General features: G+C 49.6%; 1 pseudogene; it reads right to left on the reverse strand.

The window, feature by feature from the left end:
* Positions 1-444: 444 nt before the first annotated feature.
* LOC136303938 (inhibitor of nuclear factor kappa-B kinase subunit beta-like) overlaps positions 445-21436 on the reverse strand; it is a 44857-nt pseudogene continuing 23865 nt past the window's right edge.

The following is a 21436-nucleotide window of genomic DNA, read 5'->3' on the forward strand; positions in this document are numbered from 1 at the left end:
GACCTGCACAGTGAAAGCAGCTTTTTCCATTATAGTGTTATTGAGCGCATCAAAAAGAGCAAACCAAAAGTTTACATGTTTTAGATAATTTTGTTCCCATACAGGAAACAAGTATTAGGTAAGTACAACCATTACACTTAAAGAAAAAAAGTGCAAATCAGCAAAGTTAAGCAATTAAGTTCACAGTTCATTAGGAAGGTGACATCTACCAGTGACTGGGTATACCTTGTCCATTGTTCATTAGAAAGCCCAAAATGCAGCAAAACAGCCACAGGCGATGCCCAAGGGAAGACGTATCAGGACAGAGATCTGCTGTCTTAAGGCACAATTAAGAACATTCTCCAAGCAGTTAGAACAGGCATTCCCTAATGTATCTTTGTGAAAGTGTCTGAGAAGTGGATACTAAAAGCTAAGCCATATGTATCACATAAGCAGCTGGTGACAGTAGAAGGCAGTTGATATTCCCTTCTCAGAGGCAGCAGCTTTTCACAGTTGGCTTCCCAAAGCAGCATGGCTTCAGAGGCAACCAGAGTGATTCTACATCTGGGTTTGTTCTGGATTGTTTGTTTCTTCTACCTGAAGCTGCAGCCAGCTCCAGTCTAGAGCCGAAAGAATAAATGAAATTCAACACCAGGCTACAGGTGAGCTTTTTCTAAAATAAAGGTAAAGTGTGTTAAGAGTTATAAAAAATTTACTGGGAACAAGTTGGTCAATTTCATGATGAGCCACGTGACTGCTGTCAAGGAAACAACCTACTTGCACTCTCCAGTATTTTACTCTCTCTTCAATATTCTGCATTGTTAAATTAAGGATCCCTGACACCCGCTCATCCCAAATTTGTGTGCAGTTTTGCAGTAGTTTTGTACAACAGCCAAGTGCTTTGCCCCATCCCTTACTGTTTAGCGCAGCAAGTTCCCAGCATGTGGCCCCCAGTTTTGGCAAGCAGAGTAAGTCAGGCGGCAGATTATGAGGGAACCGGTGCTTCCTATCTCTGTGCATCTCCTACTCTCCCCCTTGGCCATGAGTAAAATGCAGATTTCATTTAGCTGTGTTAGTGGTGGCAAAGTTGCACATTCAGAACTTCAAAGCCAGGCACTTCCTTAGTCCATTTACAGAAGAGTGAATACATTACCAAGAAACTCTGCTCTTGATCCTTCATTGTGTCATGCATCACATTTTCTAGTTGGCTACAAAGTTCCCGAGATTCCAGCAGCAGCTCCTCACTGAAAGGGGCAATTATTACACTATTAATTTCTGTGGCAGTTTAAAGAGATGCTGCCTCTATCATTAAGAAATACTTCTGGCAGATACGCTGCAGAACACTGAAGTTAGTCAGGTCATAGGCTTGTCATTCATACTGCAACTTGAAAAGTTGGTGGCAGCCCCTGATTTACCAAATGGGGGAAAGGAAATGTATTCCAAGATGGATCTGGGCTCTTATTAGGTGGAACCACTGTTGCTAGAGGAAAAGCTGAGAAGCCTATAAACTTAAGGATGAGGCAACAGGCAAAGAAACAAACCAAGGTCTTTCATTCCAAGTGGTAACCCAGTTCATTTAAGCAAGCCGGAACTACGCATGCAGCAGTCTCAATGACACAGCTCAGCTACTGTGACCTTACATGACAATACTTCAACAGTTCTTGCTGGCAGTGTACTTCCAAGTGAGCCCAACCATCTCAGATTAAAGGAAGAAAACCAAAAAACCACTTTTGTTACTGAGGCTGGGGGAAGTGAAGCCATACATGATACCAGATTTTCATATGGAAGATCTGAAAGCCCCAGCAAGTCTTAACTACCAAGTAAACTAAGGCTGCTGACAACGCAAGCTGAACACAAAGTGTAAAATATGAGAAACCCTGTGTGCCATTATTTCACAAAGCACGAAGACTAGCTTTGTAGTGGTGGCATTAGCAGCCGAAGAACTCCAGACTTTGCCTCACCTTTTTCTTACAGATTCTGATAAATTGAATGTTCCAGAAGGGACTTGCAGCAGCAGTTGACCTGAGCTACCAAGACGGGATGTGTTCACGCTCTCTGGACTGCCAGTAACAGGACCACGCACTTTACTCTGAAGAAAACACAGAATATTCAGAGTGCAATTGTTCCCACTAGTTTTCAGCAGCCGGGAATATGAGACAACCTGGAACTTGGCTTTCATACTGATTCAAAAGAAAGAAAAGAACCATAGGATACACTCAATTTACTATTGTTTCAGTAGCCTGTGCTACAAACCATATTCTCAGGTTAAAGGGGAGTTCTTATTTTACTTACACAAGCAATTTTCAGCAAGTTCCACAGTTCTTTCTGTCGTTTCTCCTGAAGCCTAACAACTGTTTCCTCATCTTCACTCATCAGATTCATCACTTTCTCCACTCTGGGGAACAATTCCAATGCCTTCTGTTTGCAAACTACAGTTTTACTATTAAAAAAATAAAAACTAATCAGATCACACATGGGCCACTGCAGTAGGAGAACAGTTCTGAAGTTAATGATTTTCTGTTAACACTGCAAGATCTCAAGAGCCGTATGCAATGAGTTTTAAACCTTCTCTTGCTGGAAGAGAAAATACCTTCTCTCAACTATGAACAAAATGAACAAAGCTCACCTGAGCTGAGCATAAATGACTCAAACTTTTTTTTCAAAGGTCTGGATTGCCTGTAGAAGCAGTCGTACTATTTCCTGGCTGTCACGGCCTCTCCTCTGATCTGGAATGAGAGCCAATATTACACAGAAAGGTCGGTTTATAGGACAGAGTGAGAAGATTCTTAGCGGCTCATTTCCACTACTGCTTTAATCCTGAAACAGCCAAAGTTCAGGATATGCGAGTTTGAGTGGGATGAATTACACTGAATTTTAGCCACCTTCTTCAAAATTTAAAGAACTTGAAAAGGAGAGTTGGGACTGGATCAAAGGAACAGTCGTGTCTTTCATCCTTTCTACCCAGAAAGGTTGGTTGTTGCTTGTGGCAACAGCCTGCTCTGAGAAGAGCTCCAGAGGAGTTTCGAGAACAGCTCACAAAGCACCAAGAAAGGAAGGCTGGCCTAGTGTGGAACTGACTCCCTGACTTCCCTCTCGAGAAAAGGCAATCCAGGAGAGCCCATGTGCTGCTAGTGTCTGGGCAGGCCTAGAAGTCAGCTAGTTTTCTCAATGATCGTTACTACACCTCCAAAGTTACACACAAAGCAAGCTGACCTCGAGCTAAAGCATCTTTTACCTCTTGGCTTCTCTCTGAGTCTTCAGTACAGTTCTCTGGCATGTTCTTCTCTAGAAGTAAAAAGCAGGAAAGAAAAGGATTTCCAAAGAACCAAAACATGGAACAAATAGTTTGAGAACTCAAATCTTTTCTATACCTGTCTGCCATTTCAGAACAATGACAGATGAGTCAAAAAACATCTTTAGTGTTAAAGTGCTCCCAGTCCCCCACAATTTGGGTGGAAGAAACAGCCCTTTCACTGTCCTCTAGTGAGTAAGCTTAGCCAGAAACACTCCTGCATCTGAAGCTCAAGGTAGTTCAACTCACAAATCCTCCAGTGTTCCTCCTTGTTTACGACCTAGCGGGCTTCTCTGCAGGTCCACGATGTCTGTCTGCAGGGCCATCATCCTCTTCACTACCTGCTCCACATCATCTTCCTGAAAGCAGGGTAGAACATAAGCAACACAACAGTCTCATACCTAGAGACACTACCACTCACACTCACACTGGTTCTTCCTTTCTCATTCTTATTTCTAAACAAACCAACAAGATGCAAACAGCAGCCTTGGCCAAAGACAAACGAGTCGTTTCAATTCAAGGAAATTCCAAGACGTTTCTGGGGCTTCGCCAAGATCTCCCGTTTCCCCCTAAGCCTTACAACAGAATGAGCTTCATGTAGTACTAATAATGGACAAAAATTGTGCCACACAAACCGAGGCAATGTGAAATCTGACATCAGTGCAGATACAAGGGGCTTCTATTTAAGGCAGGGACAATGAAGCTAAAGGGGGAGGAGGGGAGAGATAACAAAAACAAACCTCTTTATGACTAGCAGTTAGATTTAGAAACATACCCGCCCACAAAGTTCCACAGCTTGCTCCATCTCTTTCCAGGCAAACAGCAGCTTCTCAGAAGCTAGAGGAATCAAAGAAGAGTGACTGGCTTTCTCAGGTTCACAGAGAAGGAGGCAGGTGTTTTTGTGAGGAGAAGAGTCATGAAAAGACCCGTTTGCCAGATGCTATACTCACTAATTCCAGACTCAATCTGCTCTTTATACTTTTCCAGGTCAATTTGGATGCTTGTTTTAAAGAAGTCCAGCTTTGCTTCCAGCTGCTGAGAAAGGGAGGCCATAGAATTCTTCATCTTCCAGAGGGCACTATTGTAACGCAACAGATTCATCCTGCAAGGACAAGAAGGTCCTATTAGCCTCTGAAAGTAGAAATCCACCAGGCTTTCATTTACATCCAAAACAGATACTTGAGATAGCGGTGAGGACAAATGCAGTTGTGCCAAAGGGCTAACTCTCCACTTTTCATGAATTGCATACAGCTCCAATCACGGGCTTCCCCATTCCAACAGGGTCCCATTTCTGTCTTCCCTTCCACCAGCGCACAAAGACAGAGATAAGTATTGTGGAGAAACGGCCACCGTACATGGCTGCTCGCTGCCCCTGCTGAAGCCGATTACAGTCCTCTTTCAGCATCCGCATCGTCTGCCAGATCTGACCCCACACTTTCCGCAACTGGAAAAAGTGGAGATTCTTCTTTGGATCCTGAACTGAAAACAGAGGAGGTGGGAGAAAGGGAAATGGACATACCAGCGTGAAGCAGGAATACTGTGTTATCACAAAACAGACCAAAACATTGCTCCTTTGAGGGGCATGTTACTGCCTGCAAAGCCTAGAGCAGGATAACCCCTGTGCAGCTCCCCTAGCATGTCAAAATCAAACCCCTCCCTTTTTTAGTTATTCTGATAAACTGAATGAATGACAGTCCATTTTACTGCTTCTTCAGTCCCAATATGCAAAAGCTCCCTCTACTCTTTGTGCACGATACAGACCACAAAACACAGACACCCCTCTCAACACTGACCCCGCCCCGCCCTTCATATTCATGCCAGAGGAGTCCTTACGGATGCAGCCAACACTTTCTGGATGAGGACGCAAGGCCACCTGAGCCTCAGGAAACTTTCTTGTTATCAAAGAGGAAGAGAAGGTCTGTGTCTGCTGCTGCAGTATCATTCACCTGCAGAAGACAAACGACCCAACCAGGTTTTCTTGGGAAGAGCAAGCCTTGGCAACACCACAAACAGAAGAGTCCTCCTCAACCAAACACAGAGCACCAAAGGCAACAGGCTGCCTACGCTACAGTGGCTGTTAGGTCTGTGAGGTTACCATGACAAAAGCATGCCACAACAGCAGGGAGTGCTGTGATCCCAAAGCGAGTGCAGTGACTTCTGATTCACTCAAACTTAAGAAAGGGAATACCGAGACTCACCTTGCCATCAGCTGTATGTTTAGTGACTAACTTCTGAGAAAACAATTCAAGTCCTGCTTCCTGCAGTAGTTCCTGGTCCTGTTCTGGAATTCCTGTATCTGACTGAATCCTGGCCTTCACACTCTGCAGAGTCTCTTCCTCTGTCACAGGGTAGGTGTGCACAGTTCCCGTAACCATGTCCAAAACGTGAAGCAACTACCAGAAGAGTAGCATGGCATGAGAAAGGCTGAAGATACATTGGTCATCTTAGAGCAGAGATTGAGGGACCGAAAAAATGACCACCAAGAAACTCTTCAAAGCACTTGGCAGAATCAGCTACTTCCTAGCATTATGGCAAAGTTCTTGTCCTCCATCAAGGGGAAGAGAGGCCACATGGCAGTCAAATACCTGTAGAATCCTCTCTCAGAATATGGAACCAAGCATGCACAGAAGCTCTTCACTACTTCCAACAAGCTCAGGGAGTATTTGTCCTCAAAGAAGCAAGAGGAAAGCACCTGTCACTAACGGTCAGGAGACAGTTCTATGAGTTTCTGCCTCACTCTTCCTCCTAAGTCTAGGATTCAGAGGCTCAGGAAACTGCTCTCTGGAAAACTTTTTAGGCTAATACAGACATATTGCTTACCTTCAAGTTCAAAATGTCATCCAATGCTTTGAAATACCCATTGGGTCCATAGGTAGGATCTGTACCTCTCTGACGTGGGTGCCACATTAACATGAGTTGCGGCCATTTCTCCAGCCTCCCAGACAAAACACTGAGCAACAAAAACCAGGAGATCAGAAAAGGTAAAAGTTCATTGGCAGTAACGATACGGCCTGTTCTGTGTGGGAGGACTGACAAAACTGCCCCCCTCCTTCTCCCTCCAGCACTCCACCTCTCCCCATCACAAACGCAGTGTTTAGAAGGCAGAAACCAAGACTACACAAGTCTGACAAGCGACAGTAGTACTGCCTGTGTCACGCACTCAGTGTATTCACAGATTAACACAGTAAGGCATACAACACAAACTTGGTCCTTTTGCAGAAGAATCAGTTTATCTCAGCACAGCAATTTTTAGTACTCACCTGTTTAGATTGTTGGGGCAGGGCAAACTGCTAGAAAACTTGACTTCTCCGGATAAGTCTTCTGAAACAACAATATCCAGCTCACTCTTCTGACGCACTTTTGTATGCCTAATGTAAGCGAGTACAATGGTGAAAAAATTGCCCGCCTTTCCCAGCCTGCATGCTAGTAGGCTCTTAAAAGCTACTCTTGACATATAATACAGATGCCACTTTGGTTTCTGTTACCTGCCCTGCGGGAGTCAGCCCTTATCCCATAGAGCAAGTATCAGGAATGCTGAACTTGCTCAGGTGAGTCAAGCCCCTGTGAAAGGGGTCACTTTCCAAAAGGGCAAGAAACATAGGGATATTATCCTCAGAATCAAGGGACCACACTTCTGCTTCCTGTAAACAGGAAAGTCACATCATGCCCACTTATCACCCAGCCACGGTTCACTCACCATTGCACTGGCTGCCAGTTGGGTAGGAATGGTCGGAAGCCTGTAATGCACTCAAAGGCAAGCGTGCCAAAGCTCCAGGAATCCACTGTCACCCTATACTTCTGCTGTTCCAGCAGCTCTGGAGCCTGATACAGTTTACACGCATGAGACAAAGCCAGATGGCTTTGGCCAGAAAGCTCTCAGCTTTCTCCGTCCCTTAACATCTCATTAACATTTGTACAAATAATTAAAGACATTACTGAACGCTGCCTCTCACGGGCTTTAAGACCCTCCTGGAGTGAGTAGCATAGGTTACTGGCACTCCTGCTTATTTATAACAGATGCAGGTAGCACAAAACCCAGTCTCAGCAAAACCCAGCGTCAGCAAAAAAGCAGTCACCTTTGCTAGCTTCAGCACCACAAACGCACCCCATACCGTGCAAGTACCTAATCCCAGCCCAAAGCTTGGTAACAGGTAATTCTATCCCACTAGAAAGCAGTGGCTGCCCTTCTAGATGAATTCCTTTCTTACCAAGTACTGCAGAGTCCCAACAAAGGATGTGCACAGGCTCCCCTGATCCAACTCCTTAGCATAACCAAGGTCAATGATTTTGTGTATTAACTGAAACACACAACAGAGAAGAAGAATGCCAGACTGAAGTCCTGTTAAAAGCACATCATACAGCAGAAAGAAAAGGTCTGGCTCTTCAAAGCTATGCAGGAAAGGTGCCAGTGAAGAGATAGAAGCAGAAATGGGAGGCTACTGTAGATTTCTAAAACCACAAAGAATTTGAAGGTGTTGTAGCACACTTAGCAGTTACGCCTCTAGCTCCTTCCGATCTTTGGTCAATCAGTACAGTCTGCTTCTTTCCTTAATGGTTGAAAGTCAAAATGTCAGGTGTTAACAGACGTCTAATACAATGTCTCACCTCAGCTGCACACAGAATACTATGTGACAGTGACCTGAGACAGGTGTTATCCTGGGCTGAGTGCTCTTGCAGAGGGACCATGTAACTGCATGAAGCACATGCAGGTTCCTTGTAAGTTTACTTGTCTGTGCAGGTAGAGACGACTGCTTCCTGCTTACCCTTTGCTCTCCTTGCTGCAGCACAATGTTCTCTGGCTTCAAGTCTCTATGGATGATCCTGTTCTCATGAAGGTATCTGAGAGCAGAAGCTGAGACAGAAAAAGCCAGTTGTTAGAGCTAAGTAACAGTACCTAGCATGAGCTCAGTAAGGATTCATCTACTCTAGTAATAAGCATGGCTTTCACATCAGACCTTGTACAATCAAACATACAATGAAACACTGAGTGTAAGGGGTAAAGTCAGCACCACAGAACTCTGGACACAAATTGAGTTCTCTCTCTGGATGTTCCCTCACATCCTTCCTGTAAACTGTAGTAATGCTGGCTAGCTTCCAGTAGGCAAGAACCTCCCCAGACTCCCAACACTTTTGGGAGATGATCAAGATCATAAAAGGTCAGTCTGAAATGGAGTCACTAAGGTCACTACTGTATATTTGGAGAGTGGACTCAGGACTAAAAGGGTTTCCATAGTTCAGACAACTGAAGGTACTGCCACCACTTACCAATGTCAGATAACAAGATAAGAATAGCTTCTTCCTGCAAGCCACAGCAATTCTCCAGCTGGTTCAGGTACTGCAAGTAAGGAACACAGAATGTAGTCTTTCCCTTCTCTATCCCGAGTGAACTCCAGAGTTCCACAAATTCTCAGGGATGCAAGAAGTTTCAGCAAGAGCAATTAAATTCTCCAGAAGCACAAAACTCTATGGACTGTGACCTGCGGTAGCAGCAATTACAGCTTTGTGCCTTGGTTTAATTGCATGGGAAAGAAGATGAAAGAAGTCACTGTCATCCTGTTTTCATCCTCCTATTTGTTCCATCCCTCTTTGCCTAACAGTATCAACTCCCATCTGAGGCCTAAGGTCTGTGTTTCAGCTATGGGCAGATTATAGCAAAGGTCAGAAAAGCCTTAGGATTAGAACTACCATGTGTTATCTCTTCCTATGACAGACAAGAGTTCATCACTTTCAGGAAGGGTACAGCCTACAGATGCACCTACCCCACAATGGTCTTGGCCATACTCAAATACTGTTGCACGTCCCCTACACTTGCCCTCATTCTCTGTGTGCAAACTCCTCACAGTGTCACTTGCACCTAAAAAAATACAAAGCACTTAAGTCTTCAAAAGCTGAACATAATACCAAGGACCAAGCCACCAACACTTGTTGATGCCATGACTAGAAATAGGAAACATCAGGGTATGAAAGCAAAGGTTTGAAGGGAAAACTTCAGTAGAAAACCTAGGATCAGATCAGAAGGTGATCCATTCCTAGGTTACCATCCTAGGGACCCCACCTTGCGGAGGTCTCCACCTTGGCAGTACTCCATGGCCAACAATGGCAAGTCATTTGGTGCGAACTTCTGCATCCCTTCAGGGACATCGCGGGCAGCCACCACATTGGGATGGTTCAGTCTGTAGAACAAAAATTAGGCAAGTATACATGATGTTCTGAAACTGCTATACACTTTCATGTGCTCGTGGTCACCACGCAAAGCCCAACATGGTCACAAATGCTTTGAGAAATTGAGTTAGTGAATTCTAAAGGTTTCCATCTTTCACGGATCTAGACTCATTTTAACTCCTGGCACTTCATACGGAAGACAGTGTGTTTCTTCAACATGTATGCATTACAGATCTGTCTAGAAGGTACAGCAACGAGCCCTGCACAGGAGTGCAAGGGAGTCTGTTGCTACCGTCCAGAAAAGACCCAAACTGCAATGAGACTGCTGCAGCCGAAAATGTTAATCCAACACCCCAAGGGACTGCCGCAGCACAGACGTTAAGTCAGGCAAAGCGGCGGCTCTAGGTAGCAGCGTTGTTGTAGCGCTGAGGGCACGGCAGACGAGCCGAAGACGGCAGTGTGAGACCCAAGAGGAATAGGAATAGGAATAGAAAATAGAAACTTTTAGAGCCCCAAAATCCCCCAAAATTCACCCAAAATGCCCCAAAAATGACCCCCAAAAATTCCCACTAAAAATCGAGATTTCAGAGCCCCAAAATCCCAAACAATGACCCCAAAATCCCGACTGAAAACTGAGATTTTTTAAGCCCCAAAATCCCTCAAAATCACCCCAAAATTCCCACCCAAAATTCCCACTAAAATTGAGATTTTTTAGAGCCCAAAAATCCCCAAAAATCACCCCAAAATTTCCTGCTGAAAGTGGGAATTTTTAAAGCCCCAAAATCCCCAAAATTCCCCCCAAAATTCCCACCTAAAATCCCTCAAAAAACCCCAAAATTCCCACTAAAAATTGGGATTTTTAGAGCCCCCAAAATCCCAAAAATTCACCCAAAAATTGGAATTTTTAAAGTCCCCAAATCCCCTAAATTCACCCCAAAATTTCCACCCAAAATCCCCTAAATTCACCCCAAAATTCCCACTAAAAATTGGAACTTTTAGAGCCCCAAAATCCCCCAAAATTCACCCAAAATGTCCCAAAAATTACCCCAAAAATTCCCATTAAAAATCGGGATTTCAGAGCCCCAAAATCCCAAAAATTGACCTAAAAATTCGCCCCAAAAATCAGGATTTCAGAGCCCCAAAATCCCCAAAAATTACCCCAAAGTTCTGATTGAAAAATGGGATTTTTGAAGCCCTAAAATTACCCAAATTCACCCCAAAATTCCCACCCAAAATCCCCCAAAATTCTCACTAAAATTGAGATTTTTGGAGGCCCCAAATCCCCAAAAATGACCCCAAAATTCCCACTAAAAATTGGAATTTTTAGGAGCCCCAAAATCCCCAAAATTCACCCAAAAATTCCCACTAAAAATTTGGATTTTTAAAGCCCCCAAATCCCCCAAATTCACCCAAAATTCCGACTGAAAATTGGGATTTTTGATGCCCCAAAATCCCCAAAATTCTCCCCAAAAATCCCAAAAAACCCCCAAACCCCCTCCCAGTACAAACCAGTAAAGAAAAACCCCAAACCAGTATAAACCAGTACAAACCAGTCACCTCAAATCCCTTCCCAGTTCATCCCACTTCATCCCAGTGACCCCTAAACCCTGTCCCAGTACAAACCAGTAAGGAAAACCCCCAAACCAGTACAAACCAGTATAACCCAGTACAAACCAGTACAAACCAGTATAAACCAGTAACTCCCAGTATCCCCCAGCGCCGGGCCCTGGCCCTGAGCCGCTCCCTGAAGGCCGCCGAGCGTCGAGAGATCCCAGTTCAAACCAGTACGGACAGGTGAGGGCACTGGGACGGGGACTGGGGGTCACTGGTTTATACTGGGATGGACTGGGAGTGGGTTTGGGGTCACTGGTTTATACTGGGATGGACTGGGAGTGGGTTTGGGGGTTACTGGTTTATTCTGGTTTAAACTGGTTTTGGGGTTTCTGGGTGTGGTTTAACCTTTGCCCCTCCCCCCACAGGTGAACCGACCACGCCCTTTGTCAGGCCATGCCCCCTTCCCTTATATGGAGCGATAAGGGCGGGACAAACTGGGCGGGGCCTGGGGGTTACTGGGTTGTACTGGGAGGGAGTGGGAGGGGCCAACGCGGCTCTGACCCTGCCCACCGCGCCGAGATGCAAATTTATGTAAATGAGAGCACAAATAAATGCGAATGACATCACTTACCACAGGGACTGGGAGTTGCTGGTTTGTACTGGGAGGGGCCTGGGCGTGGCTCTGACCCCGCCCACCTCACTGATGCGCCAGCCTTATGTAAATTTATGCAAATGAGAGGCGAAATAAATGCGGGTGACGTCATTTGTACGCCGAGGAGCAAAGCGGCGCCGGGGGAATGATGGGATAAACCGAGGCACAGAGCGCCGCAGGGCAGGACGGGATACACCGAGGCGCAGAGCGGCACCGCAGGGCACGACGGGATACACCGAGGTGTAATTCGGCGCGGGGCATGACGGGATACACCGAGGCGCAAAGCGGCACCGCAGGGCATGACGGGATACACCGAGGCGCAAAGCGGCACCGCGGGGCACAACGGGATACACCGAGGCGCAAAGCAGCGCGGGGAATGACGGGATACACTGAGGCGCAAAGTGGCGCCGCAGGGCATGACGGGATACACCGAGGCGCAAAGGGGCACCACGGGGAATGACGGGATACACCGAGGCGCAAAGCGGCGTGGGGCATGACGGGATACACCGAGGCCCCAAAAGACCCCAAAATTGTCCCGAATTTCCCCCCCAAAAAATCCGCCCCAAATTTCCCCAAAAATCCCCAAAATTCCCCTCAAATTTCCCCAAAATATAAAAAAATTCCCAAAATTTCCTCAAAAGTCCCAAAAAATCCCCAAATTTTACCAAAATCCCCCCAAAAATTCCCAAAATTTCTTCAAAAATCCCCCAAAATTCTTCAAAATTCCACAAATATCTCCCCCAAAATTGTCCCCAAATCCCCCCAAAATCAACCAAAATTCTCCCGAAATTCCCCCCAAAAACAGCCCACAAAAATTCCCAAAATTTCCTCAAAAATTCCCCAAATTTTACCAAAATCCAAAAAAATTTCCCAAAATTTTGTCAAAAATCCCCTCAAATTCCCCAAAATTCTCAAAAATTTTTCAAAAATCCTCCAAATTCTCCCAAATTTCACCAAAATCTAAAAAAAATCCCAAAATTTCTTCAAAAATCACAAAAATCCCCCAAAATTCCCAAAATTTCCCTCCCAAATCACCCAAAATTTCCCCTGATATGACCCAAAATGGTCCAAAAATTCCCAGGATTTCACCATTCCTTCTTTGAATTCCTCCGAATCCCCCGGATTTCCCCCTAAAATTCCCAAATTTTCCCAAAATTCCCCCAAATAACCCCGAAATTTCTGGAAAAAACCCCAAATTTCCCCCCAAAAGTCCCAAATTTTTTCCCAAATTCCTCCCAAAATCCCCCAAAATTTCCCCCCAAATCCCCTGAGTTTTCCCAAAATCCCCCCAATTTTTTCCAAATTACCCAAATTTTCCCCCAAATTCTCCCAAATTTCCCAAAAAATTCCCCCAAATTTGCCCCAAAATGACTCCAAATCATCAAAATTCTCCCAAAATTCCTACAAAACTCTCCAAAATTCCCCCAAATTTTCCCAAAATCCGCCAAATTCTCTCCCTGCAGAGCGCCCACTGGTGGCCCTCGAGGTTGGAAAGTTTTGGGGGAAAAACCCGAAATTTGGGGTGAAAATTTGAGAATTTGGGGGAAATTTGGGATTTTTGGGGTCGTTTTTAGGGGAATTCTGGGGGGAAAATGGAGGATTTGGAAAATCTGGGAGAATTTTGGGGAAATTTTGGGAGATTTGGGGTGAAAATTGGGAATTTGGGGATTTTGGGGGGAATTTTTAGGTGATTTTGGGGGAAAATTGGGAAAATTTTGGGATTTTTTGATGGTTTGGGGTCGTTTTTAAGGGGATTTTTGGGGAAAATTTGGGGGAAAGCCCCCAAAATTTGGGAAAATTGGGGGGAAAAATGGGAACATTTGGGGGGATTTGAAAGATTTGGGAATTTTTGTGGAAAATTTTGGGGAATTTTGGGGGAATTTTTTGAGGATTCTGTGGGAAACTTTCAGAATATTATAAAAAATTGGGAAAAATTGAGAAAAATGGGGAAAAATTGGGAAAAATGGGGAAAAATTGGGGAAAAATTGGGAAAAATGGGGAAAAATGGGGAAAAATTGGGAAAAATGGGGGAAAATTTTGGGAATTTTTTCGAGGAAAAAAATTGGAATTTTTGGGGGGGGAAATTTGGAGTTTTTGGGAAATTTGGGGATTTTTGTGGGAATTTTGAGGGATCCCCGCTCTGCCCCATAGATCCCGAATCCCAAACCCCGCCCCACAGATCCCATCCCCGCCCCCCAGATGGCTCCTGCCCCACAGATTGTCCCGCCCCCGTCTCTGCCCCACAGGAGCCGCTGGAGCCGCCCCACAGGATCCGGCGCCCCCCGAGTGACCTCCTGAGCAACCCCTGCCACGGTGAGCCCCACGGCTGAGCCCTGACCCACGGATCTGTGACCCACGGCTGAGCCCTGCCCCACAGAGCCCTGACCCACGGCTGAGCCCTGACCCACAGAGCCCTGACCCACAGAGCCCTGACCCACGGCTGAGCCCTGACCCACAGAGCCCTGACCCACAGAGCCCTGACCCACGGCTGAGCCCTGACCCACAGAGCCCTGACCCACAGAGCCCTGACCCACGGCTGAGCCCTGACCCACAGAGCCCTGACCCACGGATCTGTGACCCACGGCTGAGCCCTGACCCACAGAGCCCTGACCCACGGATCTGTGACCCACGGCTGAGCCCTGCCCCACAGAGCCCTGACCCACAGAGCCCTGCCCCACAAAGCCCTGACCCACGGATCTGTGACCCACGGCTGAGCCCTGACCCATAGATCTGTGACCCACAGAGCCCTGACCCATAGAGCCCTGACCCACGGCTGTGCCCTGACCCACAGATCCCTACCCCACAGATCCCTGCCCCACAGATCCCTGCCTTGCCAGGGGCCGGGGCTCAGGCCTTGGCCTTTTGGATTCATGGAACACATCCAGGTTTGCTCAGCACCAGAGACACCTTTGCCTTGTCTGTCCCCACCTGTCACCAGTGCCTGCAGTGATGGAACCTGGGGACACTTTCTCCATTGGGTCTCTCTGTGTGTCCCATTAAAACTGCAAAAAACTTCAGTGTTTTAATTTACCTTTGAGCTCTTGAGAAGTTTTTGGAACACTCTTTCAGGGACAGAGTTGAATGGAAACACCAAATCCACGGGAGGGTCATTCAAGTCCTTGTGCTGTTTCTGTGCTGCTGAGCTGGGCCGGGCTCCTGGCACAGAGGCAGCTCCTGGCAACAAAGGAAACTTTTAGAAAGACATTTCCCCTGAGGAGAAATCCTCCTTCAGATGGGTCACCTGTATTATTTGAAATGTAGACTCAGAGTGAAAGTTTACAGTGGCATAACAACCTTTTCTGTTCCTTTCTCATTAATTGTTAACTCTCTTCCTTTTTGTTTGCTTTGGTTAATTTTGCTTTTAACAGTAGAGAACATCATTCTTACATGGAATATTAGGTTTTGCACTTAGGCTAATTGATATCTATGCCTATAGAACCCATACCTATGGAATATTAAGTTTTAAATACAATACGTACGTTTCATGAGAAAAAAACCACGTTGAACTAAACAAGTGTCCCCCAGCCCCTCCAGGATCCCTAACTGTTCCCTCAGCGCCCATTCGCCCGCCCCCAAAGCGTCCCCGGATCCCTTGAACGCTCCGACCCCACAGATTCCCCTTAGAGCGACTTCAGGGAATTCATCTCCAATCATCCCCCCTGGCCTCGGAGCCCCTCGGAACACGGTTCTGCGCCTAAAAACTCCTGCCCCGCCCCGCGCCCTAGAGAGCTCGGTTACAGCTCCCCAAGCTCCCCGCAAGTGCTCCCGAGCCGTACACGTTCCCCCCGAGGACCTCAAACCGCGGCTCGGACACAAAAGTGTCCCCAAAGCGCCTTCCCGGAGCCCCAGACGCCCCGTTCGAGCCACTTCCGGGACTACAGCTCCCAGCATGCTCCGCGGCGCACTCGGAGCGCTACTCCAGCCGTGACTCCATCTCCCATCATGCCCCGCGCCCCGCCGACAGCCACTGGAGCTGCGCCTCCACCTCCCGTGATGCTCCGCGGCGCCGTTCAACCCTGTTCTACCCGCGCCTACAACTCCCATCATCCCCCGCGCCCCAGAGAGTCCCCTCAGAGCCCCCCAGGTGCCCGCCCGGACCCCGAAGGGCCCCGGATTCCCCTCCCTGACCTCCAAGTGCCCCCCTGGACCCCGAATTGTCCGACAGAATCCCTAAGTGCCCCTCCAAGTGTCCACCCGCTTCCCAAATGTGTCCTCCAGACCCTCAAGTTCTCTCCAAATTCCCTGCCCCAAATGTGCCCCAGAAATGTCTCCAGGAACCCCAAAGTTGCCCCTTTTACCCTGTCTGAGAAAATGCTAAAGAAGATGACAAAAGGACTAAAAATAGAGCAAATCAGCATGAAGAAGAAGAAATCAATAGCCAGTAGTGGTCAATCAATTCATGAAGGGAAGTGTGTTACTTAGAACCAATGACCAATAACTTTCTTCGTTGCTAAAAATATATTGATTTTTTAATGTCAATATAAAAATTAGCTAATAAAATATAGAAAAATGTTATTATAAAACTGAAAAATAAATTTCTAATTTTATTATTTACATGTTTCTTTTTATTAAAAAATGCTGAATTTTCTTTTATGTTTTGGGAGCGCAGTCCAAGGTGGGTGATGTCACACGTGGTGAGGTTGGGTGAGAAGCAGGTTGTCCAAACAGGGTCAGCCTGCAAGGGGCTCATTCTTCGCTGTGCTCAGAACTCCTAAGGAGACATTCAGCACCAAGATCACCTAAAGAACGCTTCAGTCAACTCTTCAATGAAATGAAAAATAAAAAAAATACTCCTGCAATTAAAAAACCAAAAATCACGAGGTGCGCTTTGATATCTTCCTCCTTAAGAGAATTCCGAACTGATTCCAAGCAGCTGCACAAGCCATGGAGACTTGAAGACAACTGAAGGAAGACCAAGAGCTCCGCAGGGATTTTGGTGGTTTTTTATCCGGTGGATTTGGGGCTGAGTCCAGGAGCCCCGAGGAACAGACCCCTGAGGAACACCACTGGTGACCGGCTGCCAGCTGGATGCGGCGCCATTCCCCACCACCCTCTGCCTTTGCCTCCCCAGCAAAGAGTGCTCCTGTCCAAGCCGTGGGCCGCCGGCTTTCCCAGGAGTGTGCTGTGGGAGACAGTGTCAAAGGCCTTGCTGAAGTCCAAACAGACAACATCCAAAGCCTCTCCCACATCCACCACGCAGGTCACCTGTTCATAGAAGAGGCAGGTTGGTCAAACAACACCTGCCCCTCCTAAACCCGTGCTGGCTGGCTCTGATCCCCGGGCCGTCCTGTAGGTGCTGCATGATGACACTCAATATAAACTGCTCCGTGACCTTACCGGGTACTGAGGTCAGGCTAACTGGCCTCTAATTACCAGTTCCTCCTTCCCACCCTTTGTGTGAATGGCTGTCACATTGGCCAGTTTCCGGTCCTCCGGATCCTCACCAGTGAGCCAGGACTGTTGGTAAATGACAGAGAGCGGCTTCACAAGCTCATCTGCCAGCTCCCTCATCACCCTGTGGTGGATCCCACTTGGGCCCACAGATCTGTGAACATCCATTTGGCTCAGCAGTTCTCTGGCTGCCTCCTCCTGGATAACAGGGGCACCATTCTATTCCCTGACACCATCTACCAGCCCAGGAGGGCAGCTGTCCTGAGGACAAGCCATATTCCCACTAAAGACTGAGGCAAAGAAGGCGTTAAGCACTTCTGCCATCTCCTCATCTGCACTTCCTAAGTTCCCTCCCACATCCAGCAGAGAACAAAGGTCGGTTTTCAGCCTTCCTTTTGCCGTTAATATATTTGTAAAACCATTTTTTATTTTCCTTCACAAACTTGCTGCCGTTGGTAGGACATTTAGTGACAGAAGCTGCAGCTTGTTCTCCAGGAAGGGTTCTTGGAAAGAGCAGACAGGACTGTGGAGAAGATTCTGGGAAAGCTGAAACAGCTTTTAAAAAATGAAACAAAAATGGAAAGAACCAATCCAAGATGGTTTTCTCTATTTATTTCTATGCTCCCCTTTTCCATTTTGCACTACTTCTCCATCTCATTAACTACAAATGGATCTCACCTCTAAGATCCATGACTTGGCAAGTTTTAGACGCTGTAAAATACCATGAGCTACACACAATTTGCCTACCCCCGTTTTTCTTGGAAAGCAATGCTGGAGACGCAAGTGCAGTGCTTGGGCCAGGTACGAATTCTGCATTCAAGGAATGTTCTCTGACAGTGTGTGACCCTCAGCAGGGACAATGCATAGCAGCAGCCAAGGGGATTGCTCTGCCACAGTGCAGGAGTCAAGGCTCTGGGTCTTGGCTCAACGGGGCAAAGTTCCCGTGTTTGGAAGGCTCAGGGGCTGCCCCCGGGGCGCACGGGGCTCGGCGTGGCGCTGAGCGGGCGACGGACAAACGGCCCCGGGGAAAAACGGCCCCGGGGCTTCAGTTGCAGCGGCAGCAGCGGCAGCAGCGGCAGCAGTGGCAGCAGCAGCAGCAGCAGCAGCAGCAAAAAAAAAAGCTCCTCTTGCGACTCCCTCCTGCTTCTCCTCTCCCTCTCCTGCAGTCCCACACCCGCTCCCAGTCTCCCTGTCCCGGTGTCCCCCTCCTCTCCCAGTGTCCCTCTCCCCTGCAGGGCCGGGCCATGCCCCCGGCCCGCCCCCGGCCCCGGGCGGGGCTGCCCCGTCCCCGCCCCCGGGCCTCCCACCGCGCTCTGGCCTCCGCCCGCCTCTGGCTGTCCTGGCGATGGCGGTGCTGGGCGGGGATCGGTGCCTGGGCCAGGGACAGTATCGCCGCGCTTTGCCTCCGCCTGTTCCGAGCCCGGCCCCGGCCCCTCCCGGGCCCCGCGGACACACGCGGCGCGGCCGCTCCCGCCGCCTGCGCTGCGCCTTCCCCGGCCCGAGCTCCGCCGCTGGCCAGCGCGGCCGCCGGCCCCGAGCCGCCAGTGTCGCCTTCCCAGGAGCGAACGCCTGGGGATGCCCGGCCTGGGGTGGTTGAGGGGCGCTCAGGGGCCGTTCCTGGCCCCAGGCCGAGCGCTGACAGCCGCGTCTCTCCGGCAGGGAAGGCGCAGCGGGGCCTCCAGGAGCAGTACCGGCTGGGTTCGCTGCTGGGGCGCGGCGGCTTCGGAACTGTCTTCGCGGCGACGCGGCTTTCGGATGGCGCCCCGGTGAGCGGCGGGCGCAGGAGGAGGGGGTGCAGGAGGAGGAGGAGAAGGGCGGAGGAGGAGGAGGAGGATGGGGCTGGGCAGGGCGGGCGGTGAGCTCAGCCCGCTGCTCCCCTTGCCTTGCAGGTGGCCATCAAAAGGGTGCCACGGAACCGCGTCCGGCACTGGGGAGAGCTGGTGAGTGAGCGGGGGCCAGCGGGAGAAGCCGGGGCGTGCCGGGCGGGGACGAGCCGAGGCCCGGCAGGGTGGAATCCGCCAGGACGCCTCAAGGGAGAGCGGGCGTGCGGCCACTGGAGGGTGCAGAACATCCCGGGCAGGGTGAGCGCTTCCCCACCCCTGGCAGGGCCTCAGCCCCACTGACGGCATCGTGGTCCTCCCACAGCCCAACGGCACCAGCGCACCGCTGGAGATCGTGCTGCTGGACAGGGTCTCCACTGGCTTCCCTGGTGTGGTCCAGCTGCTGGAGTGGGTGGAGCTCTCCAACAACATCGTGATGGTGCTGGAGCGCCCGGAGCGGTGTCAGGACCTCCAGCATTTCATTCGGGCACGGAGGTTCCTGTCCGAGGAGGTGGCGCGGGAGCTGTTCCGCCAGGTCCTGGAAGCTGTGCGGCACTGCACCAGCTGCGGGGTCCTGCACAGGGACATCAAACCCCAGAACATCTTGGTTGACCTGGCTACCGGGCAGGCCAAATTGATTGACTTTGGCTGTGGCACCTACCTGCAAAAGACAGCATACACTCAATTTGCAGGTGAGCCCACGCAGGAGTGTGCTCCCGGTCCCAGCATCTCATGGCCCAGCCTGGGTGTGGCAGCAGGGACTCTCCCTTTTGCTGCCAGACACGGCACTGAGTCTTCAGCCAAGTGGCTTTTGAGCAAGGGTGCGTGGGGGGCCAGCTTCCAGCCCTGCTGGCAGCCTTTGCCAGCCACTCTGCCCAGGACTGGCGCTGGGGTTGGGGCAGGCAGCTCGACAAAAACACCTGTGGGTGAGAGTAGCAGAGAAGCGGGGGCTAGAAGCAGTGCAGCAGCCAGTTTGGTGTGCAGGCAAGAATGGGCTTGGGCTGCTCTGCCTGCCTTATTTGCCCTGGATTCATAATGTTTTTTGGGGCAATGCAGGCAGGGAGGATGAGGGCATGGTTTTTCCCTGGCGCCGAGTGGGTTTTTCCTTTGGATGTCATGGTCAGGCCTTGCCACGGCTTCCGCTGCCCCCTTCTGACACTAGTAGCTTTTTTTCCAACCCTGAGTTTGTAAACAAGTCACTGGTGCTGGTGAGAGAGCAGCAGGTCACCCCACGTGCCACTGGTGCAGCCCCCGCATGCCCAGGGATGCTGGGGCCAGGCTCTGGGAGCAGCAGCATCCCCCTGATGAACTCCATCTGTATTCCATAGGAACACCATCCTACAGCCCCCCGGAATGGACCCACTGTGGCTGGTACTATGGCGAGCCAGCTACCATCTGGTCCCTGGGCATCCTGCTGCACCAGATGGTCTGTGGAGAACACCCTTTCAGGAGGGGTCAGAAGATCAGCTGGGACCATCAGCTCTCCCTGCCACAACGGCTCTCTCAAGGTGGATGCTCATCTCTGGGCACAGGGGGAATACCAGTGCTGGGAAACAGCAGTTGGCTTGTGAGCATCCTGCTTTGGCAGCTGCTGAGGAGGTGGCACATGTCCTGCTCTCCTGATCTCCTCCAAAACAGGGAATTGGTGGGAAAGTTTAGGCCCAGCTCTGAGCACATGCAGCATGGCCTGGGCATGGGAATAGTGGGACAGGAGCTTTCTCCAACTGACTGGCGGCTTCTGGTTTCTCTCCCCAGATTGCCAAGATCTGATCAGGTGGTGTTTATCAGTGCACTCCTTGGACAGGCCCTCATTAGAAGACCTGTTCTGTGATCCTTGGATGCAGGATACTCATCTGCCATAGAAGAAGGGAGAGAGCCACAGGCACACTTTGATGCAGGGCCCTGGTAAGTTCCAGCTGCACACATGCCTTGGCGATCAGAAGCAGAGCAAGCCAGACTTTTTGTCCTGCCTGTGTCACTGCACAGGGCTCATGGGATGGGCACAGGCAGCCCTCGTGCTGGAGCCGAGCTGCTCTGCCCAGCACTGGTGGCTGCCATCCAGGCTGGTTTTGCTTGTCCTGGTTCACTGACAGCTGGGGCCCTGGGCAGAGCCCTGAGAGCCTGGTCTCACCCCCAGGGAACGAGAAGGAGCCCCTGGAGAAGCTGGACAAGGTGCGGCTGCTGCTGCTGGAGACAGCGAGGACAACATCAAGGATGAAAACCTCTTCTGGGACCTTGCCACCACAAAGGTGAAGATGACTGACTTCGATTCTGGCACCTTCTTCAAAGCCAGGCTCCACAGCCAATTTGCAGATGAGTCCACGCACAGGGGGATGCTCCCAGATTTGGGCATTGCACGGCCTGTCCAGGAACCACAGGTTCCTCCCTTTGCTGGGGCAGGTCCAACTGATTGTTCAGTGGGCTGCCAAGCTGCTTTTTGGCAGGGCTGGGGGCACAGGCTGGGGTGGTTACGAAATGGGAGTTGGCTCCTGGCCCTGCCAACAGCCCCCACCACCCACCGTGCCCTGGGCTGGGGCTGGGGCAGCCAGCCCGACACAAACAAACCCCCAAGGTGGGAGCAGAGGT

The sequence above is a fragment of the Chamaea fasciata genome, unplaced genomic scaffold (genome assembly GCF_029207755.1).
Source record: "Chamaea fasciata isolate MVZ Bird 193981 ecotype frontalis unplaced genomic scaffold, bChaFas1.0.hap1 SCAF_44, whole genome shotgun sequence".
Lineage (NCBI taxonomy): Eukaryota > Metazoa > Chordata > Aves > Passeriformes > Sylviidae > Chamaea > Chamaea fasciata.